The following is a 17,323-nucleotide window of genomic DNA, read 5'->3' as shown; positions in this document are numbered from 1 at the left end:
CAAACTAATTTGGGGATTTTACAGAGGGCCCATGGAACATCTCAAAAAAATTGTTTTCTCTCCTTATAAAAAGAGAGATGTTAAACTAACTGGGCTTATTCGGTATGTTAAATTACATGGGAAGCATTTTCAAATAAGAAGTAATAATTATGCTGTCTTTGTATGGATACGTGGTATTCATATATGTTCCAGAAATTGTATAAAGTTCTGATTGTCCTGGTTTAGCATTTTCAGTTATAATTCTAGTTATTATCTTGAAATGCTGTATGTCACAGAAATAAGCAAATTTCCTTGTCAATTGCATTATAATGAATTATCGTCAGATCTTTAACCATGGCCATTTTTATGTGCTTTGTTTTAGAGATATTGTTTCATTCTGCTTTTGTATCCTCAAGGAGACTCACGAAAAGAACTCTGACAAGTACAGGTTTCTGATAACTTTCAGATCATAAAACTGAACTGGGTAAGAATTCTCAGAACTGGTGGAAAAAGCAGATTCAAGCAGAACAGGAATTAATACACAGAACTGAATGAACTGATGAGGACGGTTATCATCTGTATGACTTTTTGTTTGAAAAATTGCTGGTTCTTTAAGATTTCGTTTTCCCAGATTTAAGGAAACTTTTCCTCTTAATCTATCTATGACTTGAAAGCAATTTGGTAAAGTATATCTTTTGGAGCTAAGATAAAACAATTACTTTTCCCCCCTACCTGGACCCTCCAGAATTTGGAAACTTGGTGAGTATACTTATTTCAAGCAGTACAGTTATTTGCATAAATTCAACAAGAAACCGTTCTCGTAAAGGATACAAATGGAGGCTGGTTATATTACGAAGGCTTTGACCGGAATGTCATGTTTGAGAGAGATGTGCATAGACTCAGATGTGACCAGGCAGCTTTAAAGAGCTAAGTTTGTCTTTATGGAGCCAATAAATCCCCCTGGGAAAATCGTCTTGGTACAGGGTTCCTGGCAGCTTTGCCAGCTGAGCAAGGAAAGTCACTTCCTGTCAGGCTCAATAACCTCAGGATATCTGGGGGACCTTGAGAAGAGAGGAATTCACCCAAACTACAGGTATGGCAGGCAGAATCATTATGAAATATTCCAGCAAAGCGGACTCAAAAAGAGCCTATATGGTCAGTCAGTATTCTTGCAGCACTTATGAAAACTGTCAGGTCACATTTAATGAAAACAAATTAGTTGTACTGTGATTATATTTGGTAAGAATAGGGGTGACTACAGGGAGAAAAATTACGTTTACACCTTTGTAGGTAGTAGATTCCAATCCTGTTATTTGTCCTTAAGGTTTTGTTATGTACCTGAAAACTGGACTGAATTCCAAATTCTTCTAGTTTCTTCAAATATCTGGCTACCACTCTCCAAACTAACATTTCCAATTTTCTCATGCCCTTTTGATTGGAATCACTAAGAACAAAGTCTGTCTTTGAACCTCCTTAGTAGGCATTATACCAGGTCCTCTTCACTACCTAGACAGCAGCCAAACTTCAGGGATTTGAACCTTGGGTCCCCAACTCCCTATTAAAAAGGACTCCTTCTTCAGACTCTTGGAACTGTACACCAGCTGGAGATCTAAAATGAAAATTGACTAGGGAGGTTTCTCCCAAGAAGCAGAGGACAGCTTGGGTAGGCAGCTCTCCCAAGATCACAGATCAAGATCTTCATCTCTAATATGAAACCTTTATTCCATTGCCTTTTTGCTGCTGATTGCTTTTCTCTCTGTTAATGTATGGGAAGGGAGTGTTCCTTAACTCTGGCAACGATCCCTGAATCTGCTGCTAAAGCAACAACTGCCCAACAAAAATCCTTAGACTCTCTGACCAAAGTTTATATATGGTCAGTTGGCTTAAGAAAGTGACTCGTTCAATGGGGTCTTTCTTTGACTTATTTGATTTTGATTGGTTTGGTTCCTGGGGACCATAGCTACAAACTGCACTCCAGACATTAGGAATTATCCTTCTAGGAATAATCATAATAGTCTCCCTGGTGCTCTGTATTCTCCCAAAAGTTTTAAATGCACGTTTGCAGGCACTAATCACCAAGCAAATGATCTGTGTAAGGACAGAACATTGGAGCAAAGAGAATGACCAACTTAAAGAACATGAACACCACACAAAGATTCAGCAGTAACGGTGAGAACTCTGGAGTGGTAGCTGGGAGTGGCACTAATACCTTAAATTTTTATCAAGTCTCTCAGATAAGCTGAGAGTCTGATCAAAAGGAGGAAACTGTTAAAAACAAAAACAAGACAATAAGCCCATAATGGAGTCACTTATGCTAAGCCCTGTGTCACCAAACCGAGGCTTAACTTAATTACAGCTTTGGCTCTCCGAGAAATGGAATCTTAGGCTAGTCAAGCAGGAATCCCCTGGTCAGCACTACTTTGGTAATCTGCCTGATAAACCCTGTCCATCACCTAAAGGAAATTAACTTTCAGCAATCCACCTGTTTTTTTGCCCAGCATAACTTTCTTATTCCTGCTCCCTTCTGGCTATAAATTCTGTGTAGCCCCTCAGAGCTCCTTTCTATCTGCTAGATTGGATGCTGCCTAATTCAAATCAATTTTTGCTCAGAGAAACTCTTAAAATTTTTAATAACCCTCAGGTTATCTTTTAAGAGTGCCTAGTATAACTGTTGGCCCATAGTAGACACTCAATAAATTATTTTGACTAATTGAACCAGGAAGAATGCTTGGCAATTATAGGATGGATATTTGGGGCCATATAAAAAGAAATTTCTAGTAATAAATATTGGGCAAAAAAAAAGTATTAATCTGTCTGAATTAGGGTCTAGCCCAGGGCCCACCAAGAAAGGACATTCTATTAACTAACCCACAGCTTCGGACTGAGCTCTGAAGTGTTTATCACTGGATAAGAGACGAAATGAGAGGTATGGAAGTCAGACAGAATAGATAAAAAGAATAAGAGCTAACAGTGCATAATACATGCCAGGCACAGTCCAGGACACTTTACATATATTAGCTTATTTAATCTTCACAACAACCTTCTGAGGGTCATTACTCCAGTTTTTAGAAAAGGAAACAAACTCTGAGAGGTGAGGCAACTTGCCTAAGTTCATGTAGCCATTAAGTAGCTACGCTGTTTCTCAGCATAAATATAATTAGTGCCCTGGAGAAGAGAACTAAACAACATAACATCAAATGTATTTAAAGGAATAATTCAAGAAAAACGTTGAGAAACAAAAGATTTGAACTTATGTATTGAAAGTACACACTGTGTCCCTGGAAAAGCTTGATAGAGAATCAATATTACCAAGACAATAAAGTTACTAGGCTTGAAATATAAAGAAAGGAGGTAAAAGCAAAGCCGAGTTTTAAAAAAATACCAAATTTCTCTTATAAAAAGAGAGAAATCAACTGGCTTCCCATTACTCTATAGCAAGGTTCATCACTAGAAAACACTTGAGCAATATATTCTAACTTAAGAATTTCACATCCAACCTGTCACTCAAGTATAAAAACACAAACACTTTTGGTCCTACAAGAGCTTAGGTAATACATTCCCCATGAGCCTTTCTTGAATAAGCTACCGAAGAATAAACTTCAGCCAAGAAGAGAATAATGATGAGATGTTGGCAAAAACACTGGAATCGAATCCAATTTTCCACAGAATTAGGTACAAAACAACTGAAAATGTTATAAATGACAACTTAGAAATTATATAATTAGCCAAAATAAAAGCAAAAAGGAGAAATAAGTTGAAAGGTAATATTGGTACCCTGGTTTCCTCATGTTTTATGGTGGGGGAATCAAAAGATGTTCTCTAAAACTGATCAGTTAAGAATGCTTTAATTTAAAACAAACAATAACAAAGTCAGAAAAGAAAACAAATTACATAGCTGCCCTTTCAGGTTAGGCTAATAAAGTTTTTTCAGTCTTTTCCTATTGGGGTAAAGGAAGATGTATTTAGACGAAGTCCAAATGAACAGAGGCTATATCTGCATATGTGATGCAGGAGATAAAAGAAGAGACAAGCTTGTACCATCTATTCCAGTGGAGTCCTGGGGATATTCTTACTGATTCTGGTTGAAAGTAGAGGGCAGAAATAGAAATTCCCTCATATTTAAAGCTATGGATGGGCTAGGTGAGGTGTAGGAGACAAGGCATAGGTCTCATATAAGGGACAAAACAGAGATCGCAGATGACAAAGATGGAGGGGTAGCAACATAATGTATGGATGGGCGCTTTAGAGAAATTTAAATAGAATATGAGCTATTGAAATAGTTTTATACACAATTTAAGTACCAATTTAAAGTTGAAAAAAATTTGCACCACTGCTCAAAACTTCTCCTCCAGTGCAAAGAGCTACCTAATCACCTTCCAGCAACATCCTACCTATACTTCATGATTCAAGCGAATCCTGTCCCCACTAAGAAGCCTTGATCAGCTTGACTGCAAGGGAAATCTGCACTGCCTCTGTATGCTAGGGCTGTAATGCTGTCTCTATCCTGCCCAAACTCAAGGGGCCATTGATTTAAACCCTCTCTTGACAACATCTTCTAATCCCTTCACCCTATATTCACTCACTCCGAAAGCCAGCAAATGTTTTTGAACAAAGAGGTACAGATGTTGAGTAGCTGCTGCGGGGGATGAGAGAGGTAGCTGAACAGACATTGAGAAAGACGCGGAATGACATTCACACCTCGGCTGAGGTTGAAAGCAATACATTTTTAGACGTGACCAGGTGTGGTTCTGGGTAAAGAGGTCCACACTTGGATCTAATAGGCTTTAATCTCCTACCTTCCTGGTTTTGAATTCTAGCTCTATGGCTTCCTACAAGCTGCAGGTCACAAACTCAGCTGTGCACAAGACACAACGTTCCTTATTACTATGTCTTCCCTGCTTCCTCAGAGCTGTGTCTATGCTGTGAGGGGCTTACTTGGTACCAAAGCATCAGCAGACAGCCAGGGCTGGGGGTGGGGCCTCTGCTCCTGGCTGATTCTACCTGTCCTCACTGGCATCCCAGTAAAGAGTTTTTGTTTCTACGTGGTTTTCTGTCTAATCCACAGGCAAGGCTGTCGGGCCAGTGTGCCTAAGCCCCCTTCTCCCAAGTCTACCCTGAGACATGGAACCTCAGAGTCCACCAAAGGTGACCCAGGTCCCTTTGCTTTCAGATGCCCTTGAACTGTACATGTTTTCTTCTTGCTGCCAAGGGCTCAGCTCGAGGGAGAGGAGGACAGAGATCGATGTCAAGGTCTCCACTTCCAGTGTCCACTCTTCCCTCCTCCCTCTTCTCTCCCCTCTTCCTGGGAATATGTTTGGGTCTTGGTTTGGAGGGGAGGGAGGGATGGATCATGAGGTGCTCATCATTCAGTGCATCCGGCCCTCTCAGCCTAGGTTTTTGAGACTCAAAAGCTAGTAATTGATTGATATTCATTGTGCCATCCCTTCTCAGAGCAAGTAAGAATATTTTAGCTGACTGTGCGGTGGGGGAGGGGTCCCCAAGACCACTCCCAGGCTCAATTATTTGCAAGGAGCGCTGATAGGAACCTTCATAAAGTTGTACTCGTGGCTATGATGCGTTAGAATGAAAAATACATACAAAGTCAAAGGTGCGTGGGAAATCCCGTGCAAGCACCCAAGACTCCTTTCCCAGCGGAGCCACACAGGGTGTGCTTGATTCCCCCAACAAGGGGTTGTGAATACCCTTGTGAAGTGTCGCCTACCAGGGAAGCTCATTAGAGAGTCAGTGCCCAAGGATTTTGTTGGGGGCTGGTCACGCAGGCACCCTCTGCCTCGCAGGCACCAAAATCCAAGACTCCCAGAAGGAAAGCAGGTGTTCGGCAGAAACCACATTGTTCGTACAAATAGTTTAGACACAGTGAGGCCGCTCTTTTCAGTGAAAGTGGTGGGAACCTCCCAAAATCCGAGTTACCAGACAACGGCCAAGGGCCAAGCTCGTAAGCAGGCTGACAGGAAGACCAGGGGATAAGCCTGAGTTAATATTTCAGAGATTTGTTACTCCCAGTTTACAGAAAAGCAAATAGAAGCTAGGAGAAGTAGAGGAACTGTTAAAAACAACCAACCAAAAAAGCAGTAAAGCTTATATGTAAAATTCCTAATTGCTCACCATTCCTGCCTCTATTTCCTGTCCCTCACCTTGTTTTTACCCTTATATCCCATCCTGCATCCACTTCGCGACTTGTTCTTTAATCATTCTTTCAAATCTCCTTCAACCTTTTTCTATAGAAAACGCACTGAATTACTTGAGTGTTCTTTCCGGCCCCCTTCACCACCCCGCTGAGCTCCTGGAAGGTAGTTATGTCCTCTTGCTCATCCTCATAACCTAAGTCAATGAGTAATAGCATCTGTCAAAGGAAAAGCATTTCAAGATCAGAAACACAGTACCTCTGAGAGCACTCAGAGCACACCTGAGTCGTCAACACAGAAGAGCATACCTGAATATCGTCAAGGCCGGGTGACAGCTGGTGATGCCACTTTCTCCACCTGACCTGGCGTTCCATTTAGTCCCTTCAAGCCCAGTCCATCTTCTCATACGTGGGGCTCAGCAAGACTGTCCATTAAGTCGTCCATTTATTTGAGAGGTCTGTCCTTAAGTGAGAGAAGCGCCCCAGATGTACGTGTACTGATCAACAGCTGGCTGAGTCCAGGACGGGCTAAGGAGAGGAGAACCAGAAGAAAAAAAAGCAAGAGTTGTAGTTTTTAAATTTTATTTATTTCTTTTTCTATTCTTTTTAAAATTCTTTTCCCATTTAGGTAATTACAGAATATTGAGCAGAGTTCCCTGTGCTATACAGTAGGTCCTTGTTGGGTATCTATTTTAAATATAGCAGTGTCCATCCCAAACTCCCTAACTATCCCTCTCCCCGACCCTACCCCCACAGTAACCATAAGTTCATTCTCTAAGTCTGTGAGTCTGTTTCTGTTTTGTAGATAAGTTCATTTGTATCCTATTTTTTTTAGATTCCGCATATAAGTGATATCATATGATATTTGTCTTTCTCTGTCTGACTTACTTCACTTACTATGATAATCTCCAGGTCCATCCATGTTGCTGCAAATGGCATTATTTCATTCTTTTAAAAAAAGCAAGAGTTATCAAAAGACTCCTATAAATCATGAGCTGCAAGTGATTGTTCCCCTGGCTTGGCCTGGCGGCCCCTGCCCTCTGGCATCCTATGTTCACACCCTGCACTTCCAAGGGACCATCACCCATCTGGACACCTGAACCGGTGTCAGCACGTGAGTAACACACAGGGGCCCTGATTTCTCAGCGAAGAGAAACCAGGAGCAGAGGTTTACCTTCACAAACAGTAGGCAGTCGCACACGATGACAAGTGACCAGAGGAATAGGTAACCAGTAGATTTAAAGGCAACATCAGTAATATATGTAGTGTGCATCCAGGAGAGGGAGCAAATTGTTGGCTGGAGAATTTTCTTTCTAATTAAACAAGTCATGTATGCCTGCATTTAGTCCTATAAATGAAAGTGTGTTCACCACACAGGCATGAATCCTGTTAGGCCCCCTGTACATAAGCTGTATGGCTGGTCACCACTGATTGCTGTACTATTAGAGACTTGTATGGGGAGTGGCTTGATTGGAGCACGCCTGGCTCCTGAAAGGGCTCCCATGTGCTTTGCCTGAATGGTGGGCAATCAGCAGGGCTTCACACTGCCTGGCAATTCAATTGTAGGTTTGAGTAGTTGCAGGTTGGGGGATGTAGATGCAAACCATCAAATGGAATGCTTTCTTTACTCGGGTCAGAGAAAGGGAAAAGACGTCCGTGGTGTCAAGGAGGCCTCAAGAGCCTCTTACCTTGAGTGCAGAGCCTGTGTGCAGACCCACCTGGCAGGTACCTCCCCAGATCACTGAACGATGCCTTTCCAGTGGACTCAGAGACTATGGTCACTTTTACTTCGTATTATTCAGAAAAATGCCACCTGCAGCCTAAGCTGTCCCCTCCAGACATTTGTGTCTCTTCAGAAATCACAAATGGAGGTAGACCAGGGAAGTAAGCTAAGGTCACCCGGGCTTTCACGACCACGCCTGTCCTTCCTGACCTGCAGACAGGCTCTGCAAGCTGCCTCTGACCACATCTTCTCCTTCCAACTCATTCACTACCTCTTTGCTCTTCCTCTGACATGGACTCTGGCTCTCCAACACTTACATTTCCTTCCATCCAAAACACGTGTGCTACCCCTGTGTTCACAGCAGCACTATTCACAATTGCCAAGACATGGAAGCAACCTAAGTGTCCATTGACAGATGAACGAATAAAGATGTGGTACATATATACAATGGAATACTACTCAGCCATAAAAAATGAAAGAATGCCATTTTTAGCAACATGGATGGATCTAGAGATTATCATACTAAGTGATGTAAGTCAGAAAGACAAATACCATATGATATCACTTATATGTGGAATCTAAAATATGACACAAATGAGCTTCTCTATGGAACAGAAACCAACTCACAGACATAGAGAACAGACTTGTGGTTGTCAAGGGGGAGGGGAGGGATGCAGCGGGAGTTTGGGGTTAGCAGATGCAAACTGTTATATATAGAATGGATAAACAACAAGGTCCTACTGTATAGCACAGGGAACTATGTTCAATATCCTGTGATAAACCATAGTGGAAAAGAATATTTTTAAAAAAGAATGTATATGTGTATATATATATATACATATATATATAATTGAATCACATTACTGTATAGCAGAAATTAACACAACATTGTAAATCAGCTATACTCCAATAAAAAAATAAATTAAAAACAAAAACGTGAGGTACGCCAAGGGCCACACATATGAAATAATCAGAATACACAAATGCATAGTGCCTCAGTCAGCTCAGCCTACTATAACAGAATACCATAGACTTGGTGGCTTTAACAACAAACACACTTCTCCCAGTTCCGGAGGCTGGGAAGTTCAAAATAGAGTGCTAACAGGTTCCACATCCAGTGAGAACTCACTTCCTAGCTTGCAGGTAACTAGCTGCCTTCTCACTGTGTCCTCACATGGCCAACACATCAGAGAGCCCTCATCTCTTCCTCTTCTTATAAGGACACCAATTCCATCATGGGGGCCCCACCCTCATGACCACATCTAAACTGAATTACGTCCTACACAGACGTGGAGAACAAACTTAAGAACAAGGGGAGAAAGCTGAGGGTGGTGGTGGGATGAACTGGGAGATTGGGATTGACATATATACACTAATATGTATAAAATAGATAACTAATAAGAACCTGCTGTATAAAAGTAAAATAAAATAAAATTCAAAAAACAAAGCAAAAAAATAAATCAAAATGAATTACGTCCTAAAGGTCCCACCTCCTAATATCATCCCATTGAGGGTTAGGGTTTCAGCACACGAGTTTCAGGAGGACACAAAAAAACAATCCACAACACACAGAGACAGAAAGCAATTCTGTCATCGCTAAGGATTGGGGGAAGGATTAGGAACTCCTTAAAGGGTACAGTTTCCTTCTGGGGTAATGAAAATGTTCTGGAACTAATCAGAGGCAAAGGTTGTATAACATGGTGATTGCACTTAATGCTACAGAATCGTATACTTTAAAATGGTTAATAGAGTAAATTTTGTTATGCACGCTTTCCCATCACCACCACCACGCAACGCTTGTCCTAACGCGGGATTAGTTTACATGATTAAAACAATTAGGGTTTCACTGTGAGTGGTTGATAATCCTATGCTTTTAATCAGTTTTGCCAAAGCCTGAAGCCAAAGGATCAACTAGCAGTAGGAATTTCACAGGTATTAGAATCGATAGTCCAGAGTATCTCTCGTTTTTGACCTTCAATGACACCATCACACCACAGTCACTATACCACTGCAGTGGCTCACTATTTGGTTTATATATAAATTATGTGAGAATCTATTTTCTCTCTCTCTCTCAGGTTTCTGGGTTGGTAGGAAGGGCATTTTTACGGGCAATTGTTGCTGGTTAATTCAACAAACTCAGTCTTAACAGGCCTTGTCCTTTCCTCCGAATTACTAAATCAAGGATCTGTCTCCATCCAGCCAGTGACACCTGCGCTGCTCCTCTTAGCTTGAAACTTACCCCTTTATACACAGACACCCACTCCCTTCCCTCTCTTCCCATAGTCTCATTCCTCCCCTATCAGCCCCATCCCTACCTACACCCTCCTTTAAACCCGTCAGAGCACATTTCTCAAATCATTACAAACAACATTTTCATACAAATAGATAATGAATACATGTCAGAATTTTATTTACCTCTTTACTGAGGAAACCAGCAGAATGACAGGACTGATTTGATGGAATATGAGAAATCAGGATTTATACAATCCATGGGGAAGAGAGGGCTGAAGTAAGACTGCCAAGGTAGGTACAAGACTAGTTAATGTCCTACAGGGTAATAAAACCTTTGGGCTTGTCTTCTTCTTTTCCAAGCAGAAAAAAAGGAAAATCATCATGCCTCACCGGGTTTCTGCAAATTGGCCTGTAACTGTATAGGACTGTGAAATGTCTGAGCCTAAATCAGTTTTCGGTCAAAGCCAGTTACAAACCCAAGAGAGTCAGATGACCCTCCTGTGGACATATTAGAAAAAGCTCTAATATGGCACTGAAAGTTCATGTTACCATCTTTTTGGCCTTATTTCCAAGTTTTGCATTTTTTTTTTAATTTATTTTATTGAAGAATAGTTGATTTACAATGTTATGTTTATTTTCTCCCGTTGCGGAGCACAGGCTCCGGACGTGCAGGCTCAGCGGCCGTGGCTCACGGGCACAGCAGCTCCACAGCATGTGGGATCTTCCTGGATCGGGGCACGAACCCGTGTCCCCTGCACCGGCAGGCGGACTCCCAACCACTGCGCCACCAGGGAAGCCCGCATTTTTTTTTTGAACACAGCTTTGCCATGTGTTTTTTTTTTTTTTCTTTTTTTTTTGGATGTAACAACCTGACTCGGCCGCGGTCCCCAGCTACAATCAAACACTAATCTAGGTTTTGCTCATCAGCTGACTTTAAGTAAGGGATGTTATTTTGGATAATTTGGGTGAGCCTGATTCAATCCCTTGGAAAGCCATAAAAGCAGTGCTGGGGCTTCCCAGGGAGAGAAACAGCTCCTCCGGTGAGCTACGGCTTCAGACTGTCCATGACCCTCCCTCCCTGACGGCATGCATGCCCAGTGGATTTGGGACTTAGCCAGCCACCACAATCACATAAGCCAATTTCTTGTAATAAATTAATAAAAATATATCCTCCCTACTGGTTATGTTTTTCTGGTTGAATCCTGACTGATACACTTCTTTTGTGTGATGTAAATCCATTGTTCTTCTAAGAGCAAACTCCCATCTTCACAAAGTAGAACCAAGTATCTTCCAGAAAGTAGGTATTCTTTAAATGTCTGCTGGCTCACACCAACCAGGAAATATCCTCTACTACCAAGTCTCAAGAGATGGGTCAGTTGGTACTTAATGAACAAAAGCTGACCAAACAGAAATTGACTTATACTGTCTAGAGGAAAGAATAATGACTCTTTTTTCCTTGAATGAGAAGACGCATTAACAAAGTCTCCCTCCTTGACCAAACTCCAGTCAGGGTTCCCTTAAGCTTGCTTCTTGACTAGACCTAGTCCTTGCCAGCCAAGCCCACTTTTAGCAAAGAAACCTGCTAAGACAGCTTTTTGAGAATCCCCTACCCTTGATACTCAACCAAGTTCCTCTTCCAAAACCCTTGAAACCTAACCAAGTTCCTCTTAATAATTTTCCATGCACTCCCTCACCGGGCGCAGTGGCTATGCATCCCCACTGTCCCTGTTGTATTTGGAATTGAGTTCAATCTCTCTCCCCTATTGCGATAGTTTTGAATAAAGTCTTCCTTGGCATTTTAAACAAGTGTCAGAATGATTTTTCTGTAACAGTACTAAAACATGTCTGCCCTTACCTCGTGAGGTTCCCTTTATGTCTCCATCAGAACAAGAGGTGTGATTTTCTCTAGCATCACTACCATGCTGAGAGAAGAGGGCACATTCCTTAATAATGACAACACAGCACGTATTGAATATTCACTTTTGCCAGGCTCTGTCTTGAGTATTTTACAAGGATTATCTCCTCGCCCCATACTTCTGCCCAGACTTTTAGTAGTCCCTGCCTGCAACTGACACCAGGAGCTCAATATCCTCATCTGGTTTGTCTATTGATCTTGATACTCTGGGAATTCACCACATTTTCTTGCTAGCATCATGAATATCCAGCAATGTGAATATCCATGTCCGTGGTGTTTCAGTACTTGGACTTTCTCATCTTGAAGTGGATCAAGTTTGCCTTTGGTTCCTTCAGCCACACCAGCAGGCCCCGGTGCCCTATTCTAGGTATCATTCTCCACAGGAAACCCAAGCCTTCAGGAACTCACTACTGTTAAACTCTGGCTAAAGGATCTATTCTATATCCGCGTTGACCTACGTGTGACTCTCAACTCCAGAGGTTGGCATTTGAAACACCTCTCTCATTGAGGGTGTTAAGGCTTGGTTTTCTTTTTTAGGCACTCCAGGTACCAGATGAGAGGTTTAGGGGCAGTATTGTTTCAAAGGTAGGAGAGGAAGACTTTGCCAGGGCACAGGAAAGCTTGCTCTGGACAGTTAATCCCACCTCCACATGCTGACATTTGAAGAGCATAGAAGTCATAGACAGACAACTCAATATGCGAACATCTTTGGAAAAGGGATAATCACTGAGTGTTGTACAGAAGTGTTTAGGTATGAATGAAAGTTGATTTATGTTAAACTTCTACCCCTGTAACTATTTTGATGCCATGACCTTGCTCCATGACACATCAGCCTGGGCCCAGCTGACTTGAAAAAAGCAATGGACCCAGACATGCAAGAGCCTTTCTGTCACTTTGCTGTACTCTGAAGGTCTCTGGCAAAGTGGCCGTGGAGACACTCAGGGTCCTGACAATGACTCCATCCAGGTGCTAAGACGGGATCCCAAGCCCCACACACCAACACCTGGCAGAGGCCATCTGTAAACCAAGCAGCAGGTCAACAGGAAACATCATTTAAACCCATACTCATAAATAACATCAACAACAGCAGTGCCTCTCACTCACCAGACAGAGCCCCCACCCTGGATTGAAGAGCTCAGTAAAGAGTCCAAGATGATCAAGCACTTGCCAGCAGGTCCTCCTGGAAAGCTCTTCTTCCTGGGGCTGGAATGGCTCCCAGCAGCACAACTACAGCTGCACAGCCCGCTTTTTAACAAAGCCTTCCGAGGAAGAGAGCAAGCCAGGTGGGCCTGTCCGACCCACCTAGCCCAGGTGGGACAGGCACTGGGCATGTCAAGGTTCTGTAATTAACCATTCACTGCTGCCTTCCACAAACTAAAGCTGTAATTTCCCAAGACTATCCAAGGTGACACAGGCTCCTCTTCTAAAGGCATTAATTAGGAACATCTCATTCCCTGTGGCAGGGGTGGAGCAGATCTTTCCAAGTGGAGTGTGTATTTATTTAGAGCTATTACCACATAATATTTACAAGATACTTAACATGCATTAATTACCCTGTAATGAACTCTATGGCTATAATATCCATGTTCTGTCAGGACTGTAAAATGCACCCCTCCCCCCTCACCAAACACACACTTTTTAAAGATCACCTTGGGGGGAAGAAAAAGAAAAATTAAATTTAATTGCATGCCCATTAAATGCTTATTTTTAATAGAAAACTTGCAAATGATGTGAAAATGCAAAACAGGGTACACAGTAAATCAAAGGCAGATAACACTTCTAGACGCACTCTACTGTTTTTATGAGCATGTTTTACAATCCATTCATTATGCTGTCTGTCCTTTTGAAAGCTGGTTATTATACAGCTCATACAAAGAAACATGTGAATAGCTGTGCAACAAGCCATGAAAATCAGCACAAAACTGAACATTTCTGCTGTTATTTGAATCCGCCTCCCTCAAGTCTCTGCCTGGAGAATTCTAAGAGGAGGCTCATCCTTGTAACACCCACTCAAAGCCTTGTATCAAGGAGAGAGAGGGGAAGACTTGCCATGCCGTTCATGCTTCAAGATGGCGGTTATCCAAAGAATGTTCAGCCGCTATCCTAAGTCTTTAGGTGGTGGCGTTTTCTCTGGAGGCTAAGAGATGAAGTAAGGAGATCGGGCTTGCACAGAATGATCTGCCTCTTAGAATCCCAGGTCACCCCCTGTATATTCCTCCCCCAAGATAAGTCATCTTTATGTTACCCAGGGCATATCACCATCCAGGCTATCTTTCAATCATGGGAGCGCCCTAACTCATTGAGCAGAGTTGAACTGATTCAGTTTTCAGAAAATCCTTCCTAATTTAAGACAAAATCTTGTTTCTCTATGAATTCCACTCCTTTGTTCTAATGTTGACCTCTGGGCATAAAAGACTTTACTCCGTCTTTTACTTGCTCAGCTTTTCAGTATTTTGTAACAGGTATCTAATGCCTGAGAGAGTTCAACTTTTTGGTGGTGTGAAGAATGTCTTTACCTTGTTAGAGGTCATGGGCAAAAGAGGTAGGGTTACTTGGAAATTTACCTACGGATAAATAGAGAAACCTGAGCTTCCAGACCCATGGCTGTTCACAGTGGGCCTCCTTTGCTAGGATTCCCCACTGCCCTCCCATAAGATGGAGGTGTCTGTCTCCCTTTCAGATTCTTGATTTGTCTCTTTGGTGGCAGTCACCTGCCTGGAGTCTATCCCAGTACATTTGTGCATTTCCTCGTTACAGCTTCCAGTTTATGATAAATGCAGGGAGCTTCTTTTATAGAGCTTACAACTCCTGACAAGCATGCAATAAAAGTATGAAATGAACATCTTATTCCAAGAGAAGGACTATAGACAAGAGGACTGGTTGACACGAGTACATGCTGAAAATGATCCAAACAAGAGGGAAATTGAATACATTTCCTAGGTAATGCCCAAACATTGCTTATTTTATGCTGCTGAAAAAATGTGAAAATTATATATTGAATTGTCTCTTACTCACAAAAAGAAATACCATGGCATAATATTGACATCCCTTTGGGTTGTATTTCTTGGAGCATGAAATTGACAGCATTTATTCAACAAACATATATTGACATCCATTTTGTGCCAGATACTATGCGAGATGCTGGGGCAGGACAGCTGTGGATACTGCCCTAGAGGTATTCATGAAGGACACAGATATAGAATGATTATAATGTATTGTGTGCTATCATCAAGCCACTTCTGATTTGCCAAGAAACCACAGAGAGGAGAGTAACCAACTCAACCTGGCACAGCTGAGGAAACCTTGCAGAGGCAATGATAGGCCCGCTGGGTATGAAAGGGCAAATACGATTTACAGAGCAGATAAGGGTAGGAAAGATAGTCCATGCAGAAAAAGCAACTAGTCAAGGCCAGTAGAGTGAAAGAACATGGCAAATTCAGCAACAATGCTAGTCCGTTTATGATGGAAATTTAGGGGCACGTGAGCAAGCAGAGCAGGAACAGGCTGATATAGTTTGGGTTTATGTCATGCAAGGCCTTAGATGCCTTGCTGAGGCGTTTGAGGTAAATAATGGAGGAGATATGGAACAATTTGAATTTGTTTTTGTTTTTCTTGGGTTTTTTTGCGGTACGCAGGCCTCTCACTGTTGTGGCCTCTCCCGTTGTGGAGCACAGGCTCCGGACGCGCAGGCTCAGCGGCCATGGCTCACGGGCCCAGCCGCTCCGCGGCATGTGGGATCTTCCCGGACCGGGGCACGAACCCGTGTCCCCTGCATCGGCAGGCGGACTCTCAACCACTGCGCCACTAGGGAAGCCCTCAAAAAAATTTTTAATGAAAAACAATTTCTTAGCACAGAAGGGGGCTCTGGAAGTCTCCTCCTGTCCTGGATACTAACCTTTGTAGCTGTTAGAGGTAGGGCAGCTGGTAGGTGATGCAGGGGAGGGATCATAGTAACAGAAAGGCGCTTGGTAAAGGCAGCGACTGTCAATCACGTGGGCCGATTGTCATCTTACGGACAGAAGCATTAAAATGATCATAATGCCCTGACATTAAGGTTTTCATAATTCATTAATGATGAGATTATTCGTGTTGTGTCATTTGGGTGTACCTGATCCACCCCACGGTGCCGTTCCCTTCCTGTGCTCTGTCCAGAAGACCCCACGCCTAAATACAACCAGCTTGACGAGAGAACCTGAAAATCTCCATCCTGCTTAGACTCAGTTCTTTACTCAAATATGGATTATTTAATTATATGTGGCTACACACAGTGTTCAAGTCTGGTTTTTCCATTCTGCAAAATCACTTTCCACATCCTTGTACCTGGTACATAATATGCAACAATAAATATTTTACTAAGAGAATGGAAGCATGGCAAGGAGGAAAGACACTGGAATAGAAAACTGAGCGATCTGAGTTATGGTCCAGACCACTGCACAAGCAGATTATTTGTTAAGTTACTTCCTTTCCCTAAACCTCAGCTTCCTGACCTCTGAGATGAAAATATATAAAAGCTTCATTATTCTCAGCCTTTACTAGGACGGATTAAATAAGAAAAGAGAGGCAGAAAGCCAACAATCCGTCTGGCGATCTCACAGTCCTATCCAAAACGTCTGCTACCTTCTTCAGAAGTTTCTGGAATATCCAGGTGGGGGCTCCACTTCACGTGAATGGGAGTTGATTTATGATTTAGTCCAAGGGCCATGAGAAACTCAAGGGTCTAAATTGCTGTTTCCTTGAAATTATTCCATTATTTCACATTTCACGCGAACTCACGTGAAATGAGGCAAAAGCCTGCTCTCACGGAAACTCCAGTGAAGCAAAACTGCTGATTCTCACGAGCCTCCAACACGTGCCTGATGAATCTGCTGACACCACCTAAACCAGAGCCTCTCCCAAGGTTAACAGGAGCCCATCAACAGGGGGGAAGATGGAAAAGTGTCTCCTGACCTACATTCTGGGAGCCAACCCAGGTCATTTTTCTATCAGTCTTTGAAAACAGACTCAGCCTGATGTCGCACCCTGGTGTCAACCTCCCCAAAGTGAAAGCTGAAACTTCAATGCTTAGTATTTAAGTTTTAGTCTTTTAGAACGTTTCAGACGATGCCAAAGAGTCAAGGGTATTTTAAGGCCTCCAGACAAGGGGTAGGGGTGTCGTTAGGGGGGCAATGAAAGACAAGCAGCATTTCTTGAGAAATGCCATGCGATGGCTGTACTTTACATGTGACGTCTTGTTTAAACCTACCCTCGGAGTCAGTAGTTTACAGCTGAGGAAACAGAGCCTTAGAGAGAGATTAAAATGTATATATTCTCAGATTCTTAATTGACTTAA

At 42.4% G+C, this 17,323-nt stretch overlaps 1 long non-coding RNA gene across 1 annotated transcript in view; it reads right to left on the bottom strand.

The window, feature by feature from the left end:
• Positions 1–17,323, bottom strand: part of LOC307198198 — a 315,335-nt gene that overhangs the window by 197,694 nt on the left and 100,318 nt on the right. Inside the window, exon 3 of the long non-coding RNA XR_013831579.1 lies at positions 6,434–6,652. This is a non-coding gene — a long non-coding RNA (uncharacterized lncRNA). The remainder of the gene's footprint in view (positions 1–6,433; positions 6,653–17,323) is intronic.

This window comes from Stenella coeruleoalba (assembly GCF_951394435.1).
Source record: "Stenella coeruleoalba genome assembly, chromosome: 15".
NCBI classification, from domain to species: Eukaryota; Metazoa; Chordata; class Mammalia; order Artiodactyla; family Delphinidae; genus Stenella; species Stenella coeruleoalba.
The sequence above is the reverse complement of the archived record's forward strand: the minus strand, read 5'-3'. Positions and strand labels throughout refer to the sequence as shown.